The sequence below is a fragment of the Carlito syrichta genome, unplaced genomic scaffold, assembly GCF_000164805.1.
Source record: "Carlito syrichta isolate Samal-C Ts95f unplaced genomic scaffold, Tarsius_syrichta-2.0.1 Scaffold303177, whole genome shotgun sequence".
Taxonomy (NCBI): domain Eukaryota; kingdom Metazoa; phylum Chordata; class Mammalia; order Primates; family Tarsiidae; genus Carlito; species Carlito syrichta.
In genome coordinates this window covers 24,321-39,594 of record NW_007247273.1, presented here as the reverse complement: position 1 = coordinate 39,594, position 15,274 = coordinate 24,321, and positions in this window count along the sequence as shown.

Genomic DNA, 15,274 nt, shown 5'->3' with positions numbered 1-15,274 from the left:
GAGGTCTCTCCAAGCTGCCCAGGCGGGTCTTGAACCCGCGGGCTCAGGCAATCCACTCACCTCAGCCTCCCAAGGCGCGAGATTACAGGCTGAGCCACCGAGCCCGGCTTGGATTTCTATTTTTAAATAATCAGCCTACTTGATCTCTTTAGACTGTAGAAGGCCAAGGACAGAAGTATGGAGTCTATAGCTGTAATCTGGATTAGAGATAATGATGGCTTGGACCAATGAGATAGTTTTATATTTTAATCTACTCTGATAGTCTCTATTAATTGGTTATATTTAGACTATTCACATTTAAAGTGATTACTGATAATAGTTGGTTAATGTCTACCTTATTTGTAACTATTTTCTATCAGTTGTTCTTTTTCTTTGTTTCTTTTTGTTTTTGTTTTTTTGGTCATCCACTCATTTTCTGCTTTCCCTGACTTTAGTTGAGCATTTTCTGCTACTTTCTTTCCTCTCTAAGCATATTAACTATATTTCTTTAAAAAATTTTTTCAGGCAGGGTGTGATGGCTCACACCTGTAATCCCAGCATTTTAGGAGGCCAAGGTGGGAAAACTGCTTGAGGTCAAGAGTTTAAGACCAGCCTGAGCAACACAGAGAGATTCCATCTCTACAAAAAGTAAAAAAAATTAGTCAGGCATGGTGGTGCACGCCTGTAGTCCCAGCTGCTCAGGAAAATTGCTTGAGCCCAGGAGTTTCAGGCTGCAGTGAGCTATGATCATACCACTGTACTCCAGCCTGGGCAAGAAAGTGAGGCCCATCTTCGGGGGGAAAATTGTTTTCTTCGATTGTTGATCTAGGGTTTGGAAGATATATTTACAAAAAATCTAAGTCTACTTTCAAATAACACTATAGTAGCCTTATGGGTAGAGCAGGTGTCTTATTATAGAGTATTCCTAATTCTTCCCTTATAACATATGGCAGTCATTCATTTCACTTATCTATGGCTATACTCACCGAATACACTGTTTGCTATTAGTATTTTGAACAATCTGTTATCTGTTAGATCAACTAAGAACTAGAAAAAGGTTTTATTTTACTTTTGTTTATTCCTTTTCTAAAGGCCTTCCTTTGTTTCTATAGATCCAAGCTTCTTACCTTTATCATTTTCCTTTTCTCTGAAGAACCTCTTTTAATGTTTCTTAAAACACTGCAAGACAGTTGTATTCGAGGTGACAAAATCTCAGTTTTTGTTCGTCTGGGAAAGCGCTTCTCTTTCAATTATAAGGGATAATTTTGTAGGACACAAAATCTGAGTTTGGTAGGTTTTTTTTCTTTTAACACTTTAAATATTTTACTCTCTTTTTGCTTGCATGTTATCTGTCGAGAAATTCAGTATTATTCTTATCTTTGTTCTTCCACGGGGAAGGGGCTTCTTGTCCTTTAGGTTCTTTCAAAATGTTGTCTTTAATTTTTTTTTTTGAGTTGCCCAGACTGGAGTGCAGTGGCCGCTCCCGGCCACCGCAGCCTCGACCTGCTGGGCTCCGGCGATCCCACGCCTGGCTGATTTTTTGATTTATTGTAGAGATGAGGTCTCACTGCCCAGGCGGGTCTCGAACCTGCGGGCTCAGGCAATCCACTCACCTCAGCCTCCCAAAGGTGCTGGATTACAGGCTGAGCCACCAAGCCCGGCTTAATTTTTTGCAATTTGACTATGATATGCCTAGGTGTGGATTTTGGGGTATTTATTCTGTTTGTTCTCTGAACTTTCTGGATCTGTGGTTTGGTGTCTGTCTTCACTTTGGAAAATTCTCAGTCATTATTGTGTCAAATGTTTCTTCTATTCCTTTCTCTCTCTTCCACTGGTAGTCCCATTGTGTGTATATAATTTTATAGATACATACTATATACCATAATATGTATATTTATACATACACATGTTTTTACTATATTATATTTTAATTTTAAAAATTAATGTTTAAATATGCTTCATGAATCTGTCATCCTTGTGCAGGAACCATGCTAATCTCGGTGACATTCCAATTTCAGGCATATGTGCAGCTGAAGTGAACACTTAAATATACATAATTTTGTAACTGTTCCACAGTTTTTGAATATTCTGTTCTGTATTTTTCATTCTTTTTTCTCTTTGCATTTTAGTTTTGGAAGTTTTCTACTGACATGTCTTCAACTCACTGATTCTTTCCTGGGCTATCTATTTTTCTTTCCAGTCTACTGATAAGCCCAAGGGCACTCTTCATTTCGGTTGCAATTTTGTTTATTTCTAACTTCTAATTTTGTTTATAGCTTTGTATTCTTTCTTAGAGTTTCTATCTTTCTGCTTATGTTACCCATCTTTCTTGCATGTTATCCACTTTTTCTATTGGAGCTCTTAGTATATTAATCATTATTTTAAATTTCCAGTCTGATAATTCTAATATTGCTGCTATGTCTGAGTCTGATTCTAATGCTTGCTATTGTCTCTTGAAACTTTTTTGGCCTTTTAACATGTGTTGTCATTTTTTGTTGTAAGCAGACTTGATGTATTGAGTAAAAGAAAATGAGGTAAAGAGGCCTTTAGTTTGCTGCTTTATGTTTTTCTAAGAGTTGGGTTATGTTTACTGTTTGGTGTAGCTGTTGGTAAAATTTCCTTTAGTGTCCTTGTTTTTGTATCTCTGTTGTTTCTGGGTTTCTCTGGGGACTCTTTATTAAAATAGGGTCTGAGAATTCCAATTTTTAAAACAGTAATCTACTGTTATTATACCGGAGTCTGATTGTTGTAGTTGTGAGGTGTGTGTGTGGGGTGGGGGTAGAGGAAAGTATCCTGCTGTCCCATAACTAGGTCTCAGTCTTTTTGTGAGTCTGTGCGTCTGGGCTATGACTTACAAGTACACCTTAGGTTCCCTTCCTAAGATAGGAAGGCTAGAGGGGTCTGTAGTTGGGTATTTCCCTTTCTCTAGGTCAGTTAAGCACTGATAAAGCACAAGTCAATTGGGCTTGGTAAAACAGTTTACTTTGAGAGCTAACCAGTGTTTAAAAAAAAGTGCTCTCAGCTTATTTCAAGATGATTATATTTTCCCCTTCCCTGCCTGAAGCTTGAGGGGATTTTTCTCGGATCCTTATCCTCCCTGAAAAGCTGGTGAGGTTCCTGGAGATAATTTGTGATTCTTAATATATACCCTTCCCTCCAGTTTTGGGAGCAACAGTTTGCCCTGACAGCTCAATTCTTTGAATGATCTAAGAAGAATAGATTTTCAGTTTCTGTAGTTTTCTTTCTCTTTATCCCTGGTATTCTTCAATTTTATGATACTGTGGCTTACTTTCTTCACTCAGTGGTACTGGAGATAGATGTATGTACTCATATTCTTATATTACTGATAATTTCCTGCTTATAATTTTCTCTCTTCTTTTTTTCAGGAACTACAGTCAGTCAAACATTGAGTCACCTGAATCATGCTTCTAAGTTTCTTATCTTTTCTCTCCAAGTGATCTCTTGATCTTTTTCTTCTACTTTCTTTTTTTAATTTTAAAATCTTTTTTTAGAGATAGAGTCTCACTCTGTTACCCATGCTAGAGTGTAGTACTGTGATCATAGCTCACTGAAGCTTCAAACTCCTTGGCTCAAGCAATCCTCCCTCAGCCTCCCAAGCAGCTAGGACTATGAGCTTGTGCTACCATACCTGGCTATTTTTTTTCTTTTATATTTGTAGAGACAGGGGCTTTCTATTTTGGTCAGGCTGTCTTGAACTCCTGGCCTCATGCTGAGATTACAGGCATAAGCTACCACCTTATCCAGCTGAAGCTTTCAAATGAGTTCTTCAGTTCATTTACTGTAGTTTTTATATTTAGGGTTTCTGCTTGGTTTTTCTTAATTTTTAAAATTTCTTTTTCAAATTTCTCATTTTTTTTTCTTTTTTTGAGTTGGAGTCTCACTCTGTCGCCCAGACTGGAGTGCAGTGGCCGCTCCCGGCCACCGCAGCCTCGACCTGCTGGGCTCTGGCGATCCTTCCGCCTCAGCCTTCCAAGTAGCCGGAATTACAGGCGCGCGCTACCACGCCCAGCTGACTTTTTGATTTATTGTAGAGATGAGGTCTCGCTGCCCAGGCGGGTCTCGAACCCGCGGGCTCAGGCAATCCACTCACCTCAGCCTCCCAAAGGCGCGGGATTACAGGCTGAGCCACCGAGCCCAGCTCAAATTTCTCATTTTGTTCCTGAATTGTTTTCCAAATTTCATTTAGTTTTCTACGTGTATTTTCTTGTTATTCCCTGAATTTCTTTAAGAGGATTATTCTCTGAATTCTCTGACATCTCATATATCTTCAATTCTTCTGGGTCCTTACTAGAACTTTGTTGAGTTCTTTTGATGGTGTCATATTTCCCTGAGTGTTCACAATACTCACTTTTTTACATTGATGCTTGTGCATTTGAGGAAACAGCCACTTCTAGTTTTTGCAGGTGTTCTTTGGTGGCATTAGACCTTTGCTACTTAGTATCAGAACTTAAACACTAGCCTATAGTTTCTTCTTGTTCTAGGGAGGACTTACAGTGAGCACTAGAAACAAATCACTGCACTAAAACTAACTTGCTGCCCTGTCATTGTTTCACAGTCTGGGGAAGACTTACAGGGACCACTGGAAGCTACATGTTGCCCCAGAACTATACTGCTTCCCTGTCATTGTTTCCCAGTCTGGGAAAGTCTTAAGTGGGCACTGGAACTTAATCCTAATCACTGTTTCTGGGCCATGAGAAGGTTCCATGTGAGCACCTGGACTTTGTAGAAAATCCAGCCAGGGATTTGGACCTTCCCACTAATTGTGCCCCTGCAGCATTATAGTATTGTCCAGACTCTTCAATGCAATGTCCTTGCTGACTAGAGCACAGAGTAGCTGCCAAAATCCATGCACCAGTTGCTATGATCAGCGCCCAGCTCTGACTCCAATCACCCCAGTTAGTTCAGCCCTCCTGGAACTCCCAACAGTTCCCATGGGTTTCCAGATGGGTGGGGAGGCTACACATCCACCTCCAATTCCATACTCTTACCTCAGAAACTAAGTCTAGGGAAATCCTCTGTGAGTGGTGTCATGCTGGCTTGGGGGAGGAGATGGCACAGTCTGAAATGACTATTTCTCTCAATTCTAAGGGCTCAGGGAGTTTCTCTACTTCTGAATTCTAGTAAACTCAGGTATTCTTGTCTTTGAATAGTTTTCAGTTGTATTTTTGTGATGAGAGTGATGCTGGGAGATCTTATATTCCACCATCTTGTTGATGCCACACTCCCTCCTTTGTGTCTTCATTTTCTCTAGTTTTCTTCTTCCCTAAAATATGCTTCTTCTGCAGGGAGGGGAGGGAGCTGGTATGGTATTAAGTTGAGGATGGAAGTCAAACAGTTCCGACCCAGACTTTTAATCTTCCTATTTTTAGTATCAGATCTCATCCTCTTCCCATGATTTGTAGTACCCGGTGTTTCCAATTCCTAAACTTTTGTGGGGTTCAGGGCAAACTGGCTTGTTTCTTGTCCTTTTTCTTGCTTGAATCCCCCTTTTCAGGCATTTATGTTTGGCTATCTTCTACATAGCTCAGTCATTTACTATTTCTACATCAGCTTTCTATTTTCACATATTATGTTTCAGGAGTGACAAATGAGTTTAGTGTCTCTAGTTTTGTGGTCTCTGCAAAGTTGGAAATGCAGAAGAGCTATTCAAGCTAAAGGACTCAATAGTATGTAGTTTAAAGGAAACATGTTATTAGGGTACACACATAGAATGTATATTCTCTGAGGTCCAAGTATGTAACTTGTGCCTGGAGGATGCAGGGGTTTGCACAATAGACAAATCTAGCAGGGACTGCGAAACAGACAATCACACTACTATTAGAAGAAAACTCAAATCTCTATGTTGTGCAAAGGAAAAGAGGAGGCATGTCATTCACATAATCTTTAACATTACTGTTATTTATTTGCAAGAGACTGGAGCTGGGAATATAGGATTAAGGATTTTTAAATCCCCTCCACTCCCAAGCTATATTATTCTATCACTGTGAAGGGGGAAGGGGTGAGGGGGAGGGAGAGGGGAAGGAGGAGGGAGAGGGGGAGGGAGGAGTTCACCTAAGTTACCTGTGAGGTTTTGAAAACTGAAGAAAGAGGTTCTGAACATTGGCTGAAGCATGCAATGTATCATTCTTGCTATATGTTCTCAGGCCACATTTAGCTTTCTTATAGGCTTAATTAGGAACTGACCTACAAAGCCCAACAATATTCCACTTGTTACCACAGTCTTACCTATACAGTTATCCCTCAGTACCCATGGGGCATCAGTTCCAGAATCCCTCGTGGGTATCAAGATCCATGGATACTCAAGTACCTTATATAAGAAGGTGTAGTTGCGTATATCACAAATATAATCATCTCTAGATTACTAATAGCTAACACAATGTAAATCTATATAAATAGTTGTTATACGAGATAATGACCAAGGGGAAAAAAAGTCTGTATGTGTTCAGTACAGACGCAAGCATCCTTTTCCCTCCAAATATTTTTAATTCATGGTTTGTTGTAACCACAGAGGCAGAACCCACAGATACGGAGAAATGACTGTAGGAACAATTTATAATTAAGATGTAAGTAAACAAAAGTCTCAGTGCAACTTAAAATTGTCATTAACATTACTTGCAAACTACAGATCCAGTCCTTTATAGGTTCCTTTTACTTTGCACACAGTTCTAACCAACTTAAGTTATTTAGTTTCATTTTGTAGCAATTAGATACAGCAAACAGAAAGACAATTAGGCAAATACTCATAACTAAGAAGTGACAGACAAAACAAAGGAAGAAATTAAAGTTATAAAAGGCAGAAGCCTTAAGTTCTTTAGTAAAGAGACCAACAGTTCTCTACTCTATGTGAAGAGAAGATAGGCACCTTTTCTTTATAACAATTGTTAATTTTCTTTTGACGACCCCAGCACTTTGGGAGGTTGAGAAGGCAGGATCACTTGTGTCCAGGAGTTCAAAACCAGCTTGGGCAACATAGTGAGACCTTGTCTATCCGCCCCCCCACCCCGCCCCAAATTAAAAACTAACTGGGCATGGCATCGCACACCTGTAGTTCCACTACTCGGGAGGTTGAGGTGGGAGGATCCCTTGAACCCAGAAATTCCAGGCTGTGGTGAGCCATGATAGTGCTACTACACAGGCTGGGTGATAGAGTGAGGCCCCGACTCAATAAAAAAGAAAAAAATATTTCAAATAATGATCAGTAATTTATTTTAAAAGGCAAGGAAGTATGTGATCAAATGCAGAAGGGATTTCATACCATATTATTAAGATTTGGTCCCTTGATGGTAAAAAATCTATCCAGAAACTTGACTTTCCAGAATGACTCATTCTCCAGGGGTTTCACACAGCCAAAGTTTTACAAGTTATAGGAAAAACTGTGAGTAACATTATTAAGCCAATTCTGTACTTGCTTGATTTTATGGAGAACATGAACTTGTTTAACCCCTATTGAATGCGGGATGGATCTAGCGACTTGCTTCTAACAACTAGAATTTGGTAAAAATGATGGGATGTTACTTCTGAAATTAGGGCAGTCTCTCTTGCTCTCTTTCCTGCTTGCTCTGAAGGAGGAAAGCTGCATGTTGTCAACTGCCTTACAAAGAGGCCCACGTGGCAAAGAACTGACATCTCCAGCCAGAAGCCAGCAAAGACGTGAGGCCTGCCAACAGTCACACAGTGAGATAGGAAGAGGATCCTCTCCCAGCTGAGCCTTGAGATGACTGCAGCCTGACTGTCAGCTGGACTGCAATTTCATGAAAGGTCTCAAGTCAGAGGTACCCGGCTAAGCTATGCCTGGATTCCTGATCTACAGAACCTATGAGAAAGCATGTGTATGTTGTTAAGCCACTAATACATTTTAGGCCTCATAGATAAATCATATAGAATTTGGTATCGGGAATGGAGTTCTGTTAACACATACCTAAAATGTGGGAAAAGTCTTAAAATTGAGCAATAGGTGTTGGCTGGAAGGTTTTAAAGGAGAGCAGGGTTATGTAAAAGTTGAAACTGCCATGAACTGATAGTAGATTATGGACTTTTAAGGAACACAAGGAACATCTGATTAGCAACTGGAGGAAGAGAGACCTTGGATATGTAGTAGCGGAAAGTTTAGCAAACTAATTTTGAAATTATGTAGAAAGAAGAAAATGTGCCTAATGAACTCTATGGTCTAGCTCAGAAGATCTCCAAGCAAAGTGTTGAAGGCACCACCTGGTTTCTTCTTGATATGTCTAATAAAATGTAAGGAGAGAGAAATGGAAGGAAAGACTGTTTTTTAAAAGAGGAACCAGGCCATAATAGTTTTAAAATTGGGTACGAAAACTCTTAGCCTCACCATCTTCAATACTAGCTGCCAAGCGAAGTCACATTTCCTTTACTTATTTCTGGTTCCATCATCACAACACATTCTCTGCCCTCAACTTCCCTGCCTTCCTTTTGTAAGTGCCTTGGTGATTACACTGGGCACATTCAGACAACAGGATAATCTCCTCATCTTAAATTCCTTAATTACATCTGCAAAGTCCCTTTTGCCAGGTAAGGTAACATATTCACAGATCTCAGGGATTAAAAAGTGGACACCTTTATGGGACCATTATTCAGCTTAGTACTTGAAAGCAATATAAAACTAATGCAGTATGCTTAGAATTTCTGCAGGTTATAAATGGGAACACAGGGATGAACAGAATGCTATAGAAATACCAGTCATATTGCCCTCACAAATAAACAAAAAACTCATACAAATGTCTTTAAATTTTAACACAATGGTTATATGGAAAAATGCTCTTATTCTCAGAGACGTGCTAAAGGAGGATGATATCAGCAACTTTCACATAAGTCAACAGCGGTAAAAAAATACACTTGGGTATACATATACACAGAGATGAAAAGATGAAGCAAATATGACAAAATTTTAACAACTAATTATTCTATTTTAAGGGTATACAATTATTTACTGTACTATTCTTTCAATTCTTCTGTATGAAAAGCTTGGGAAAAGTCAGGAAGATAAAAAATGTCCAGCATAACAAAGGTTATTGGAGTAGATTATAAGAAATATATCATTTGAGAATGGGTTAAAACTGAGAATTAAACTCAGGGGTTGGCAACCAACTCCGTAAAAGGCCAGAGAGTAAATATTTAGGTTTTATGGACCACAGTCTCTGTCCCAGCTACTGAACTCTACTGAAGCAGGGCAAAAGCAGCCATACACAATGCATAAATGAATGCATGTAGTATGCTCTAATAAAACTTTACTTACAAAAATGTGTGGCAGGCCACATTTGGCCTGCACTATGATTTACCAACCCCTAATTTAACTAAAATAAGTTATTCAGAATAGGACAACTTTAAACAATCTCCAGAAATATGTACCAATGAAAATATGTACAGTACATATGTACCCATGTGCTAAGTACTATATTATGTAACTTTAGACTTTAAGGCTTTGTTTTTGCTCATAGTTTTCTTCATATATTTTTTTAAATGCAAAGGTTAAAAGACTGTCTTACAACTAGGGATTCTGAACTCAAATTTACTGTAAACTCAAATCTAATTTATCCTTCCCCTTCTTTCTGTAAACTCTAATATAATTCTTCTTTCCTCCCAACTGTACTCAAGAGCACAGAATTAGATTAATCATAATACTTGGTTTCTGACAAACTTTCATTGTTGGTCAATGCTTGGCCTGCTGTTATTTATTTAAATATAATTTATTATTGTAACAATGTAATAAGCATTCCCCTTTGAGAAATTATGACTTGATAGTTTCACATGCAGAGAAAACACACAATTCCAGCCAAATATGATAATAAAGAAAGGAATCTAGATTTTGAAATTTACATCTTTAATCCCACTGGATTCCCATGGTCCACTAGAGACTCATTATCTCAAAAACACAAATACTATAAAACAGCTGATAACAAGCATGTTTACATATTCTCGTTTGTTTTAAAACATTTTGGCAGCTTTGCAAATCTCAGACTGAATATTTGGAAAGCTCAACAGTCTTGTGCTGCCTAGAAACAACTGAATAAATGTTGCAAATATTTCTTATATAAAGAAGAAAAAATATTAATCATCCCAGAAGCATGATGATATTCTTTCTACTTCAACCATGTTTTTAAGAACAAGAAATGTTTCAGTGTACGTACTGACTTTTAGATGAAGTTGGACAAGATAGATTAAAATGTGAATTAAATTAGAATGTGTAGTGACTGTAAAATAGGAACCTCTTTCCTCTTACATAAAGCAATACTAATATGGGAATTTAACATTACGGCATTGATTTCCTGGAGAAAAAAGTTTAGTATGCAGAATGATTAGGATATCTTATCATTTGACTACAGGACACTTATTGGGCAGGAATGCTAAGTCTTTTCTGTTCAAAGGATACTGTACCAAACCAAGTTCTCAGAGACACTGAAAGACAGTTTCTAGATATCAGTACAGTCAACAGTAATTTCATTTTGCTACAGTGCTTTTTCTCCCTTTTCTCAAACTGGGTAACTTTAACTTATCTCTTAAACATAAGCCTCTGTGCCCATATGGCATCCTGAATGCCCTTCTTTTTGGCAGTTATCACACTGAATTACGGTTAATGACAAATCTATCTTCTTCAATGGACTTCTTAAGGAGAGAGACAGTGTCTTAATCATCTTTATATTCTGGATGGAGGAACAAATGGGCATTTGGATGAAATAAGAAATAAATTAATGGGATCCTTTCACAGTCATCTCCATTTTTATAGTTGACAGACTGAGAAAAGTTTATGAAACCATCTTACAGGGCAACCCCCTTGGGTCCCCTCCCACTGTGGGAGCTTTTCTGTTCGCTCAATAAATACTGCTTTCTCAAAAAAAAAAAGAAAAGAAAACAGAAACCAACTTACAGCATAGCTTGAACATAAAGAGAGAGGAAAATTGACTTTATTGAAGCCTCCCTGATTTGAATGTGTTGATATATTACCTTATAAAATTCTGGTATTCATTCTATCATTCAACTCTTACAATTCTTGCAAGAAAAAGAATTAAATAAGTTTTAAGTTTATTAAAAATATTGTGTAGGTAGCTGGGTGCAGCTATTTAGGAGACTGAAGTAGGAGAATCAATGAAGGTCAGAAGTTTGAGACCAGCCTAAGGTAACACAGCAAGACTTCATCTAAAAAAAAAAAAAAAAAAAAGGGTAGTCTTTCTTTCAAGATGCCCATGCCTATCCAGCATGTCTCCCCTGCTTTCTCTCTAATAAATTCTGTTTTAAAACTATACTAGCCACTCTGAAATTCCTTTCAGTGATGGGCCAAAGAACCCACAGAGTATCACACAGCATTCCATCCAGCAACATCTTTGGTGCTCTAACATGGGGCATGAGAAGCTCAGTAATCACTGTCACCTTATGGATTTAATCGAGCAATTTTATGCCCACACGATGATCATGCGAGTATGCCAACTAGAGTCTGCAATCAATGCCACCTCTGAAACCAACCTGAATGCTTTAGATCAGAAAGGGCAGTATTTCAATCCCTGGCTAGGTAGACCTGTGCCCTTTGTCAGTTTTGAAGAAGTTACAGAAGATAGATCTTCTTCCCTCTGCATCTCATATAATTATGGGTTTGACAATTTCTAAAGGAGAGAGTTGAAGCAGGTTATTTTAGTATAGGTTGGACATAGATAAGTTTCTTGTAGACAGTTTTAAAATAGGGGAAGTGTTCAGACATTTATCCTCATCAGGCACAACAGTCTGACTACTCTGCAGGTTGAAATGAGGACTTACCAGTACATACCCACTCCTTAGCTCATCAAAGGTGTAGAAATTGTAATCAAATCACTTTTTAGCTCATGGATTAACATAATAATTGCTGTAAAAGTCTATGAAGTTTCCTGTCAAAGGCAAAAATACATGTTCAGGAAAAGTCAACCTCTTAGCTTATCAAAGGTGAAGAGATGGTAATCTCTCTGGAGCAGACCAATGTTTAGCATAATAATTATTGTGTAGGTATATCAAGCTTTTTGTCAAAAGCAGATGTGCAGTTTTCAAGATGCCCATGCATATCTGGCATGGCTCCCTGTCTCTCTCCAATAAATTCTGTTTTAAAACGGAAAAATTTAATTTTTAAAAACAAAAACTACATTGTATAGCTAAAAAAAACCTGATATCTTGCTTAATTACATTTAAAAATTTTCATAAAGTAATCAAAAATAAGCCAGGAGGCAAAAATGCGGAAAACCTAAGAAATTCTTTCTAGTCCCAACATCAATAAGGCTATGATATGAGAAAGAACAGAGTACATTTTCAAAACCAATAATCATGATTTTTTTTCTTGCCAGGAAAAATATTATAGAAAAATCACATTTTAGATATGAGTGCTTTGTTACATTTTCCTTTTTTAAAATGAGCACTATGGAAAAAGAGAAGCTGGGCTAGGACAATTAGATTTCCTGCAGAGAACAAAAGGGCATACAAAGAAAAAGGGAAATTAAGAACAAGGCTGAAGAAGTATGTCACACGTTGTTAAGATGTTCAGTAAAACTAGCTCTAAGAGCTAGACATCAGTATTGGGGCAGAAAGATAATGTTCAAGTTTCCTAAAAACAGAAAGCAAAAACTGGTTTAAGCAGATATTGGTAACTGTTGAGTTCAAGTGCAAAGGAGACCAAAACTATGTATGTGTATGTGTATTTGTTTTTCCTTCCACGTTTCTTTTTAATCAATATTTTTTATTATAATTTTGTGGGGTACAGTTAAGGGTTAGGTGTACAATTACGTTTCATTCAGGCACCCTGTTGATGAGAGGTGTTTCCCCATCCCCAGACAGATATTTGCGACTGTTAATCCCATCCCCCTCCCCCCCATAGTTTCCCAGTACCATCAGTCATTTTCTTATAGTACCATGTTTCTTTATAGTGCATATTTACACTCTTTTTTTTAAGAGTCTCCTTTATTGCACAGGCAGGAATACAGTGGCTATTCACAGGTGCGATGTGATCATAGTGCACTACGGCCTCAAACTCCTGGGCTTAAGCAAGCCTACCCCAAATTAGCTGGGACTACAAGTGTGCACCCCTGTACCTAGTGGTAGTATTTATACTCTTTTTTGCTGCCCAGGGTTTGAATCCTTTCCCTACATTTGGGAAATGCCTCACCTGATTAGTCTTGGTGGGAGACAAATCTTATCTCCCATATAAAAGCTGAAAATAAACTGGGTTCAGTGGCTCACGCCTGTAATCCCAGCATTTTGGGAGGCAGAGATAGGAGGATTGCTTGAGCCCAGGAGGTCGAGACCAACCTAGACAACATAACAAGACCCTGTCTCTACAAAAAAGTAAAGAAACTGGGGGGGGGGGGGGGTGGCGTGGATATATACCTATAGTCCCAGCTACTTAGGAAGCTGAGGCAGAAGGATCACCAAGTGCTGGAGGTCCAAGTTGTGAAGAGTGGTGATCATGCCACTGTACTCCAGCCTGAGCAACAGAATGAGACCCTGACTCAAAAAAAAAAAAAGAAAGAAAAAGCTGAAAATAATAGATGCTTGCCCCTGCTTCGTATTTCCTTCTGCATATATATATATATATATATATATATATATATATATATATATATATATATATATATATTTTTTTTTTTTTTTTTTTTTTAATGTAAGGAGGATGGGCAGATCACAACTCCCAAGCATCCCGCAAAGTAGGCGGGTCACCTTAGGGGCGATCCTTATCCGCTCAAAAATTCATCTTACATTAGTAGTAAGGATTCGGGCGTCACCCCCAAATCATTGTTTTCCTTACTCATACATTTAAGGTATTATAATTATTAATTTTTAAAGGTTATTGTTTTTTTCTGTTGTTGGTTCTTCTTTTCATTTATTATTCATTTTTGAAAGAGATGTTGTTCATATGTCAAATATTTATAGGAGGTTCATATTGGAGAACGGCTAGGTCCAGGTTAGGAGAATTCTCTTTATCACACAGGTCATATAAGAGAATTCAGTTTTTTACCTTTACTTCTCCCAAACTAACTATGATCCACACTCTCGTCAACTTACTTAACAAAGAAATTAGTCCAAATACAGCTTACAGTTTGTGTTCAGCTACCACTTTTCCTGTTTCTTGGTATGTCATGTCAAACCACATCCAAGGAAGTTATTGGCACTAACTAGGCTGAGTACTGTCCCCTTTGTTACAGACAAGAGACTGTTAGCTCTCAGAGCTTGCCAATTTCTGTGAAAACCTGTGTTCTTGCCTAAAAATGGCCACACTGAACAACGCCTTAACCTTTGCTTGACTGTCACTGCATTTGTTGATCATTTCTTAATGTCTCCTCTCAGTGAGTTCCTCTTTTTGTTTAATCTTCACTGTATTTGTTGGTTCTTCCTGTGTCTTGTTTGGGGCTGAAAATTTCTTCAAATGTCAAACACAGAATTTATGTCTCTATTTTTTGTTATAGTTATTGTTTTAGATAATTTCCAAGATGAGGAGAAAATGGCTATATTTACTTCAGCATTTAAAAACTGAAAACCACATATCTTTTATTTCCTAATTTTAAGTAGATTTTAATTAAAGTATAACATATAAAGGAAAATGTGCAAGCCATTATGAATCGCTCAAGGGAATCTTATAGAGTGAGCAAAGATTGAAAAACAGAAATGAACTAGACGCCTCCTTTGTGCTTTCTTCTAGTCATAATGAATCACTTTCCTCCAGTAGGAATAACTTTGAATCTTAGAGAAATGGAATCATAACCCCAATCCTGATAACCTTTACTCTACTTTCTGTCTCTATCAATTTGCCTATTTTAGGTACCTCAGATAAGTAAAATCATACAATATTTGCTCTTTTGTGTCTGGCTTATTTCACTTAGCATAATGTTGTCGAGGTTCATGTATGTTATAGCATTACCAGAATTTCATTCCTTTTTAAGCCTGAAAAATATTCCATTGGGATCTATCTCTATGTATGTGTGTGTATATGCCAAAAAAATGTATATACAGTTTAAGAAAGGAAAAAACTGTATTAAAATTGTAATACTCAATACATACGGATAACAAAAGATGAATACAAGTCACGTTGACTTCTGCAATTACAAGAGGTGCTCAAAGTAGTGACCATCAGTGTCCAGACACTTCTGACTACTACAGAACTTGTCACTGTGAGAGCCCTCCAGGATCTTCCCTTGTGCACATCACACACAGTACCATGCAACTCAAACTTATGAATGTGTGCAATTGTTAGGCATGTTGGAGGTTCTGCTGCATACTCCTGTCTCCATTGTCATTGTAGTTCCACAAC